The sequence below is a fragment of the Heterocephalus glaber genome, unplaced genomic scaffold, assembly GCF_053883595.1.
Source record: "Heterocephalus glaber isolate CG9 unplaced genomic scaffold, H.glaber_assembly_v1.0 deba00001587, whole genome shotgun sequence".
NCBI lineage: Eukaryota > Metazoa > Chordata > Mammalia > Rodentia > Bathyergidae > Heterocephalus > Heterocephalus glaber.
The window spans coordinates 72396-84045 of NW_028258365.1; positions in this window are offsets into that span (position 1 = coordinate 72396).

The following is an 11650-nucleotide window of genomic DNA, read 5'->3' on the forward strand; positions in this document are numbered from 1 at the left end:
TGTGACCTGAATGGAGGATGTGACATGTCAGTCATGGCCAGGATGCATTAGCAGAGCAACTATCAGACAGACTGAATCTGAGCGAGTACTGTAAAAGAAGCTATTGACTTCACCTCCACTGTAATCGTACTGTTCTGGTGTCTTCCTGCTTTTGCAGTCACCCATCCTACATGAGGAACGTACCTTTACTTTTCTTGCCTCTTGTGCTCTTCTCTCTACCTTTTCCTTTCTCTTCCTTTATTTTATTTTATTTTTTTAAATTTGTTTTTTGGTACCAGGGATTGAACTCAGGACCTTGTGCTTGCGAGGCAGGCACTGGAACCACTGAGCTAAATCCCCAGCCTTTCTTCCTTTATTTTAAATAAAAGTTATATTTACCTGTTCATTGGTTGTCTTGGCCAAGTCTTTGGGAGGGACAAAAAGAGCCTGGAAACACTGGACACCACACCATCCAGCAACATTTGCTTTCCATTTTATTTGTTGCACTTAGCAACTGACTTTATAGTAGGTGTTCACAGAATTTTTGTTGAATTAATGAGTTTATGAATAAATGACTGCTTTGGTGATAGAAAAAGACATTACTTTACATTTCCACAACTCTGGCTGTGGAGTCAGACAAATATGGTTTTATATCTTGACTCATCCAGGTCCTGTGTGAACTTGGCTAACTTGCATGATTTCTCTCTGCTTCCCTATCTGTAATGTGGGAATGATAATGGAATCTACCCTAGTGGGATGTGAGAGTTAAATGACATAATGTATGTAAAGACTTTAACACTGTACCTGGAACACAATTTGTGTTCAATAAAAGTTATTGTGTGGGAGAAGGAGGGCACTGCATAGAAAGTCACCATTTGACATATATTAACCCTGAAAGATGGCTAATGGAACTTGGCTCACTTGAACTTATGCCATGTTTTCCTGACTTGCCCAAATACTCTCACATGTTGGAATGCACAAATGTTTAGAAACACTGGCCATCTTCACATATCCAACAAGACAGCAAATATAAATGTGAGAGCCAGTTACCTCCCTGAAGCACGTATAACCTTTACTTGATAATGCTATATTAATGCCCCATGACAATAAAACATTCAAATAGCCAGTTTTTGGATTCTTGTCATTTCTGATAAGGATGAGCATTTTGAATCTGCTGCCATTTCCATCCATTTAGATAATGATGATGATGCCAACTGATTCTTTCCATCCCACTCTGCCTTCCATTCAAAAATTGGGACTGGGCCGGGGATTTAGCTCAGTGGTTCCATCGCCTGCCCCGAAAGCACAAGGACCCGAGTTTGATCCCTGGTACAAAAAAAAAAAACAACAAAAAACCAAAAACCAACTTGGACTGGAGGCACTTTTAGAAACCACAGTAATAGATTAATTCTATCACTACAGAGCTGCAGGAATCCCTGGGGCAGCCAGAAGTACATATTAATTTTTGCCAGCAACACTGCACAAACACAAGATTAGGAAAGCAGATGGCAAATAACTCATCCAGGTGAAAATGCAAAGGAAATTTATGAAGTCAGAAAAGAAGGAAAAGCCACTGTTAGTGGTACTGTAATTTAGCTGCTAGTTTCAAATAACATGGAATCCAAAAACCAAAGTTACTTCCCCCTGTGCTCTGAACATCATAGAGACACTGTTTGGGGAATGATTCAACAGGAAGAGGGAAGAATCTCTTTCATTTGTCAATACCTACCTCTTCCTTGTCATTGGCTAATTTCACACTGAACTAGGGAGTGAAGGAAGCTCTGGGCTCACATCACGTGCTATTGAGGTTCAAGTCCTTCTGAGCTTCAGGAGCACTTATTTCTACTCTTACTCCTTTCCAAAGCCCCTATTCCTCTTGGCTTGTGTTTTTGTTTCTGCATGTAGCAGAGAACAAATAGGCCTTAGCTTTTTGAGGAGGCTGAATTCAGAAATTTGTAACCCGATTATTAATTCTTCTGGAAATACAGCAGTTGGTATGAACCAGATACTCACATAAACATGTGTCCAATCAGACACACTCAGACCCAATCAGAACCTCACATTCATTTTATAGGAAATGCATTGCAGCCTCACTTACCTTTGGACTCCTGATCAGCAAAACCTAAATGAGTTGATTTCTAAGTTATGTCTTTCTTTGCCAATCATTCATTCATTCAACATTTGCAGAACTATGTATTTCCAGTACCATGCTAGGTACTAGGAAAACAAGGGCAAATAAAGCCCGATTCATAAGATAGATGTTTAAAGATACCACTTGACTTATGGTTGATAGAGATATAAAAATGAACTGAAGGTATGGAAGAGAAAGCATGGGTAAATCTGGGTTAGGACATTGGGAAAGGCACCACAGAGGAAGGGATGTTTGAGTCTATATTCAAGATATAAGAACTCATGGGGTAGGGGAAACCACAGAATTCCTGGCAGAGAGAACAGTGAGGGCAACATTCAGAATTGTGAAACATACCTGGCATGAGCCATCCAGCACTCCCTCAGTATTCAAAAGGTATTGGTCCCAGAACCCCATTGGATATTAATATCTGGGGAGGCTCAAGTCCCTTATATAAAATGGCATAACATCTGCATGTAACCTATGCACATCATTTCTATGTTGGTTGCAATACCTAATACAATGTAAATGATATGTTAATAGTTGTTTAGTTATTTAGGGAGTATGGACCAAAAAACTGTATGTGTTAGGACAGATGCTAGTTTGTTTTTTAAAAAAATATACTTCTGATCTAAAGTTGGTTGAACTTGTGACAGAGTCCAAAGACCCAGAGGGCTGACTGTACTTTGAGTCTGTTGTGAAAAGAACACAGAGGACATGAAGGAGAGACTTACTGGAAGAAGAGGCAAAGAACACACAGAACTTGTTACATGAAGTTTGACTTCATCCTATGGGTAACAAGGAGCTGCTGATTTATGCATAGCTGAATAACAAAATCAGATTTATGTTTACAAAGGTGTTATGATTCCATGTAGGAAAAACAACTCCAAGCCCCACTAGGTCATGGAAACTATCACCACACCTCACTTTCCATTTCAGTTCACACACATACACATTCACACACACACACACACACACATACTCACACACACACAGAGTACAGTTTTCAGACTACTTGAAAAGCACAGTGGAAAAGGAAGTGTGTATTTATAGTAATGCAGTGTCTGGTTTCCAGCAAGGATGATTTGCAATATTAATAGATGATACTGTGAGTTTCGCAAATTTGAACAACAGTAACAAAGAAAAAACCAGTTGCTACCTCAGATGAGTCATGAATAGTATTTAACACTAGCTGGTGGCACTCTATGGATCCTGGGACCACCGATGAAAAGTATTGAAAGTGATTTGTTATAATCACTGTGGAATTTCAACTCAAGAGGGTGACAATGATGGGGGAGAGGAAGGGAGAGAAAGAAGATGCTACCTAAAGCAAAAAGTGGTTGTAGCCAAAGTTACTGTGGAAACTCCTTGATCATTCATAAACTACAATTTACATATGTAGTATAAATATGCATTATTATTTACAAATGCAACTTGTACACAATAAGCTATCTAAAGGGTGCATATCAAAATGAATTTTGCATTACTTTCACCATACCAATGTATTTTGAATTTGCATCAGTTGAATGCATATACGATGTGAACAGTATTGTAGCATTTCAAATGGAAAAGCACACAAGTGTATTTTTTAAACCTAAATTGGAAGAGCTTCAAGGTTGTTTACACTGTAATATAAGTGTTCTGCATCCTTACATGTTGTCTTAAGCAGGAAAAGAGCTAGCACCAATTTCCAAAATTGGAAAATGTACAGAAACATAAATTGCTTATAACTTAGACTGTTTTGTGCCTCAGGCTATAATGAGTGATCGGTACTTCTGTAGGGTTCATAGCTATTTGGGGGATCTCAGATTATTATAGGCCTTTATTTCCTCTCAAAATATTTTGTGTTTCAGTCAGAATTTGGGCAAATACATTGGAGAGTGCATTGTACTTGAAAAGCGTTTTTAATGCTGGGTGTGGTGGGACATGCTTATAATTCCAGCACTCTGGGAGGCTGACGGAGGAGGATCCCCAAGTTATAGCACAGCCCAAGAAGCCTAGCAACTTAGTGAGACCCTATCTCAAAATAAAAAAAATTTAAAAAGGATTGGGATATAGCTCAAGGTGAAGTCATTGGGTTCAATACCTAGTACTGCAAAATTAAAATAAAATTTAAAAGTCACATATCCTAGAAATAGCAACTGAAAATGATTAGTAACTAGGGTTTGATGGGAAGATTTTGATAGAGGGCAGGATGCCAGGAAAGTGATTGGAAAATCATGGACAGTCAATGCTGGGGTCCCAGATAATATCAGGTCAGCATGAATGTCTGCATCTGAATGCTCCATGGCTCACTGAGAGGTCGGTCTCTGGAGCCTCCTCTTCCATATGTCCTCCAGCTGTCAGCCTCACAGGTGGCTGAGGTCCACCCACTGCTTGGTAGAGGGTGGCAGATTCCCACTGGGCAGCTCCAGGGAAGGATGCTTGTGGTGATGGACTGTTGTGGTGTCACTCCCATTTCAGTGAGAAATATCTTTTCTGAACTATTGGCAGTTACCTTCAAAGACCTGTTTTTATAGAAATTTGGGTTCAGCAATGACCAGAAGCTGACTTTGAAAGACTATCATGAAAAATGTTTTTGCCTCCTACTATGATTGCTTCTAGGAGGACTGTCACACCTAGGAAGGCTGTTGCATTCTGAAAAATACATCATCATGTACATCATTGTCTTGTCCCCAACTTTTTCCCCTTTCCTATGGCAGACCTTCTTTACACACACACTTACACCCATGAGTGGCCAAAAGTCTGGGTCTTGGACTCCCATGCTCCTGAATTCTAACCCCAACTGGGTCCTGAACAAGTTCTTTACAATTCACTTGCTCAGCTATAAACTGGGAATAATAATTTTAACCTGTACCTCCTGATATTGTTCTGGGGAGTGAACAAGAAACTATGTCTACTATGCCCAGCACAGTGGCTGTTAAAAAATAAATAAATACCATTATTTATTAGTCATATGGACCTAATATAACTATTCATTTTCTTTTACTTCATTGAGATGAGGAAGAATAAGTTATTTTTATAGGGTACTTTTCTCTATAGATCAGTGCAAACTCACTACAAAAGATACACTTTTCAAAAAAGCTAGATGAGTTAAACAGAATAATACAAAACAAAATATGAATGATCAGTTTGCCAAAGAATTGGAGTACATTAAAAGGTTTCAATCAGAAATCAACAGATTAAAATCATATTGGAAGTATGGGCAGTAAAATTAACCAATGTGAGGACAGAATTTCACATCTAGGAAACAATGATGCCTTCAAAGTCCAATTACTCAGAGACACCTTAAAAACAACAAAAGAGAATGCAAAAGGGATTAAAAAACTACTAGATGATACAAAGAAGACTAATGTAAGAATAACTAGAGTTAAGTGAAAAATCCAAGGTAACACAAATGGCATAGAAACCTGTTCACAGAAATAATGGCAGAAAACTTCCCAACTATAGGGAAAGAAATAAACATACAGATAAGCAAGGCATATAGAGCCCCAAATAGCCATGACCAAAAAAGAACTTCTCTGTGCCACATTATATTTAAAATTCCAGATGTCATAGGAGCAAAAATTTAAAAGCTGATAGGGAAAGGCAACAAATCACATATAGAAGTAACTTGATAAGGATAAAGGCAGACTTCGTCACGCAAACTTTATAGACCAGGAGAGTTTGGAGTGAAGTGTTCCAAGCCCTAGAAGATAACAAACTCCACCCCTGGCTTATTTATTCAGCAAAACTTTCCTTTATAGTTGATGGACAAATAAGGTATTTCCATGACAAGTAGCACCTCAAGAAATTCATGACCACCAAACCAGCATTAAAAAATTTTAAGGATGTACTGGAAATAGTTAATAAAGTCAATGCCAATATGTCACACAGAATGAATAAACCTGCATAATGAGCAAAACAGGAAAAAATAAGGAAATCAGTAACAGGAAAATAATGGAACGAAAGAAAAACATCAATAACCTCTCATTAATAACTTTCCATGTAAATGGTCTCATTTCCCCAGTCAAAAGACACAGACTGCAGAATGGATCAAGAAACAAAACCCAACATTATGCAGTATACAAGAAACACATTTAATTTAAAAAGATACAGATTAAAAATCAAAGGATGGAAAACAACATTTCATGGAACAGCAACCTGGAAAAAAGTAGGAGTTGCTATCCTAATTTCAAACAAAGCAGATTTCAAGAAGAAACAAGAGAAAAAGAAGAGATAAAGAGGGTCACTACCTATCGATTAAGGGAACAGTTCAACAGGAAGAGTTAACAATTATAAAAATATATGCACCAAATACTGGCACACCCAACTTCATAAATAAACACTAATGAACATGAAAAATCATATGCACAGTAATACAATTGTAATGGGGAATCTAAATATCCCACTCTTATACAGGGACTGATTAACTAGGCCAAAAGAGTCAACAAAGAAATATTAGAGCTAGACCAAAGCTTTGAACGGGATTTAGCTCAGTGGTGCCGCTGCCTGCTTTGCAAGCTCAAGGTCCTGAGTTCTATCCCCAGTACCAAAAAACAAAAAACAAACAAACAAAAAAATCCCCCCCAAAACAAATGGACTTAATAGATATCTACAGAGAGTTTCACCCCATAAGAACAGAGTGCACATTTTTCTTGGCAGCACATGAGACTGTCTTGTAGACCACATACGAGCTCATAGAGCATGCTTAAGTAAATGCAAAAGAACTGTGATATTTCAGTGCATTTTATTTTTCTGTGCATATTATCAGACTGTAGTGGAATGAGACTAGAAATTAATGGCAAGACACCACAGAAACTATGCAAACATATTGAAATTAAATAATACCCTCTTGAATAATCAGTGGGTCACAGATGAAACAATAATGTCAATGTGACATATTGGAACCTATGGGACACAATGAAAGCAGTCTTAAGAGGGAAAGTTATAGCAGTGAATTCTCACATTTGGAAAACAGAACACACTCAAATAAATAGCCTGATGATGCACTTCAAGGTTTCAGCAAAACAAGAACAATTCAAACCCAAAGCTAGTATAAGGAAGGAAATTATATAGATCAGAGGAGAAATTAATGAAATCGAGCCTAAAAAAAAACAATTCAAAGAATCAATTAATTGAAGACTTAGTTCTTTGAAAGACTGAAGAAAATAGACAAATACTTAGCCAAACATTATTATTTTTTTTGGTACCGGGGATCAAACTCGGGTCCTTGCGCTTGCAAGACAGGTGGGAGAACCACTGAGCCACATCCCCAGCCCGAGCCAAACTTATTTTAAAAAGGAAAGAAAAGACTCAAATCCATGCATTAGAAATGAAAAAGGTGAAATCACAATGGATTTTTCCAAAATTTAGAAGATTATAGGTAACTTCTTTGAGAACTTGTATTCTAATAAAATGGAAAACTCAGAATAAATGGATAAATTTCTAGGTACATATGAACTACCAAAGCTGAACCAAGGAGATAAAAAATGTTTAAATAATCCATTATCAGTCAGTGAAATTGAAGAAGTAATAAAAAACTTAACAAGTAAAAAAAGTCCAGGTCCTGATGGATTCACTATTGAATTCTGTAAGAACTTTAGAGAAGATCTAACACCAATATTCTTCAAACTCTTTAATGAAATTGAAAAGTAAGTAGTACTTCCAAAGTCATGCCTAGAAATACACATTACTGTGATTCCAAAACCAGAAAAGGACCCAACCAAAAACGAGAACTACAGGCCAATCTCTTGAATGAACATAGACTCAAAAAAATCCTCAGTGAGATACTGGCAAAAAGAATGCACCAAACCCTCAAAAAGATCATACATCATGACCAAGTAGTATTCATTCCAGGGATGTAGGGATATCTTAATATATGCAAATCAATAAATGTAATACACCACATCAATAGAGTAAGATAAAAACCCTATAATCAGCTTGATAAATGCAGAAAAATAATTTGACAAAGTTCAGCACCCATTTATGATAAAAACGCTCAAGAAAATAGATATATGACCCATCTATGACAAATCCATGGCCAACATCATACTTAACATTGAGAAGCTAAGCTCTTTCCCTCTAAAATCAAATCAAGACAAGGATGTCCGGTATCACCACTTTTCTTCAACATAATTCTCAAAATACTAGCTAAAGCAATTACACAAGAGAAAGAAAAGGAATGAGGATAGGAAGGGAAGAAGTTAAATTATCATTATTTGCAGATGACTTTATCCTCTACATAGAAGACTCCAAAAACTCTACCAAAAGACTCCTAGAATTAATACCAAATTCAGTAGTGTAGCAGGATATAGTCAGCATTCAAGAATCAATAGTGTTCCTATATGCCAATAACAAATTCACACAGAGTAATTTGGCGAAACAATACCTTTTACAATAACATCAAGATAGATGAAATATTTAGGATTAACCTAACCAAGAAAGTGAAAAACCTCTACAATGAAAACAATAGTACTCTGAAAAAGTAGAAGAGGATATATTAAAAAAAGGGAAAGATACATCCTGTTACCAGAGAGGCAGCACCAATATAGTGAAAATGGCCACATTTCCAAAACTGTTATATAGATTTAATGCAATCTCAATCAAAATACCAATAACATTTCTTAAAGAACTAGAGAAAGCAATCCTAAAAATCATATGGAACCAGAAAAGACTTATAATAGCAAAAACAATTCTGAGCAACAAGGGCAAAGAAGGGGGCATCACAATCCTTAACTTCAAGTTACAGCACAAAGCTACAGTGATAAAGACAGCATGATATTGGCAAAAATAAAAGCAAAAACCCCAAATTTAAACAAAATAAAATAAAAATTATAGATCAGTGTATCAGAATAGATGACATCAAAATAACACAAGGCATATTCAGTTACAGCATTATTGACAAAGGGGCCAAATCTCTTCGCTGGAGGAAAGATAGCTTCTTTAACAAATGGTGCTGGGAAAATTGGCTAGCCACATGCTGAAAGTTGAACTTAGACCCCTATCTCTCACCATACACTTAAAAATGGATCAAAGATCTCAACATGAGAACAGAAACACTTAATCTTCTGGGAGACAAAATAGTATAACTCTCAAAGATACAGGTGCAGGCAAAGACTTTCTGAATAAACCCCAGTCACACAAGAAATAACATGAAGAATCAACAAATAGAATCACAATAAATTAAAAAGCTTCTGCATTTTATCTCTCTTTTCTCAGTTTTTCTTTTCCATTCCTTCCTTTCCCTCTTTCCCCTCCTTTATGCCCCTTCCCATTTGAACATTTTCCACGGGGAAAAAATGAGAAAAGAAAGATAAAATGGAAACCAAGCACTTGTAAATAAGAAGGGGAAGGGGGAGAAGGGAGGGGAGGGGAATGGGAAAAAAATAAGAATCAAGATATATCATGTACAGGTACAAATTCCATACAATGAATGTGAGCATTATGTATATCTAAATTGTATATCTAAATTATGGATATCTAAACTTAATTAATGATAAAAAAATAAGCTTCTGCCCAGTAAAGGAAACCATTAACAAAGTGAAGAGACAACCTACAGAATGGGAAAAAGTATTTGGCAGCTACTTCTCAGACAAAGGCATTACATTTAGAATATATAAAGACCTCAAAAAATTAGACCCTCCAAAACTTAAAAGACCCAATCAAAAAATGAGCATAGACACTTCACAGATTAGAAAATACAACTGGTTGATAAACATGAAAAAATGCTTAACATGGCTGGCTATTCAAGAAATGCAAATTGAAACAATGTTAAATTTCATTTCACCCTAGAAAGAATGGCTACCATCAAGAAATCAGCCAGTAAGAAATGCTGGAGAGACTGGGAGGTGGGGAAGGGCTTCTCTATTGTTAGTGAGAGTGTAAACTGATACAACCATTTTGGAAATCAGTATGGACATTCCTCAAAAAACTGAAAATAGGAATTTCATTTGAACCAGCTATTTCCTTTTGGGTATCTTCCTCACCAAAACTTGAAAATATAGTACCACAGTAATGTATATGTACTCATGTTTATAGTAGCGCAATTCATAATAGCTAAATCTTGGAAACAAGTCTATATGCCCATGAACTTATGAATGGAAAAAGAAAATATGGTATACACAATGGAGTACTACTCTGCCATTAAGTAAGATAAACTTGAGCAGCACTGCCCCCCAGACCTTTGGCTTCAGGCCACACCAGTATTTGAATCTGCACCGCAGAGCCACTGGGGGCCATTGTTCTGAGCTCCAGAAGATAGAGCACAAATGAACAACAGAGAGAGGAGCCTCTCTGAAGCTCCTTGATGAAAACTGAAGCCCATTGGGAAAGTGAAGAAAATTTCTGCAGTAAAGGCACACTGGACTACCTTGGTTGGTAAGTTGGAGGGATCAGCACCTCCCATCAGAACCTGGCCTACCTTTGGGGGAAGGGCAGCTGGAACCTGCAGTAGAACCTTACAGAGTTCAATCTGGCAAGAGGTCAGGGAGCTCAACTTAGGCCTTGCAGCCAGAAATCAGTGGACTGAATCTCAGTGGACTGCAGCTGGCTTGCTGAGACTAATTGACTTAGATTTGCACATTGCTACTCGCGTTGTTTATTGTGACAGCAGAGACATACCCTGAAGGAGGCCCTTCATTTTTATATTATTTTTTCAAATTTCTTTTTTTTTCTTTTTCTCCTCTCTCTCTCTCTTTCCCACCTCCATCTTGTTCTTCATCTCTCTCCCTTTTTGTTCCTGTTCCTGTTCTATTTCAGATTTTTTTCTTTTATTCTTTTTCCTTCTCTCCTTTGTCATTAGTTTTTAAGAAACTGAATACAGTTTCTAGCTTCCCTATTGCTGTTAGTTTGTTCTGTTGTCTTTGTCCTTTTGTTCTGTCTTTTCCTCTTGTCTTCAGTAGTTTCCCAAAGTTTGCATGATCTTCCTGTGTCATCTGGCCTCACTTCTAACCTTTTCCTCTCCTTCTACTTATTTATCCCTCCCTCTGCAACTCCTTCTAAGTCCTCATCCCAAAGGATAAAGCTGCTATATTGAAGCATTTATTTACTACAAACATATTTTTGACTGGTCCTTGATTTTTACTTAATTCACACAGTTAAATGTGATAGATTAATAGCTACTACAAATTGTCATTTCCTAAGCTGTGCTTGATGTTATTGTTGATGATGATTTTATCACTTGGGCTAAGGTGTTGTGATTGGTCTAATCAGTTGTTCTTTCTGGTATACTGAAAATGAGATTGCCTAAGAGTCATTAGAGACTCAAAACCTAAAGCTTGGGTATATCTGGAAGACACTTCTGAGAAGCAATCATTCTGTAAGGGTTCTAAATATGAGAAACCAAGAAACTTACAATAACCGTTGAAGTATCAACCCAGGAATTAAACCAAAAACAGCACCACCAACAACAAAAATAGAAATGAGAAGACACCTAAGCAAGACGCAAATCCAGACTTCCAGCTCACCAAAGGCAAATTTTGGGGGAAACGAGGTGGAAAAATCTGATAATCAACCACTTTGACACTCTGAACTGATAGCACAGGGAGTAACAAAACAGATGAA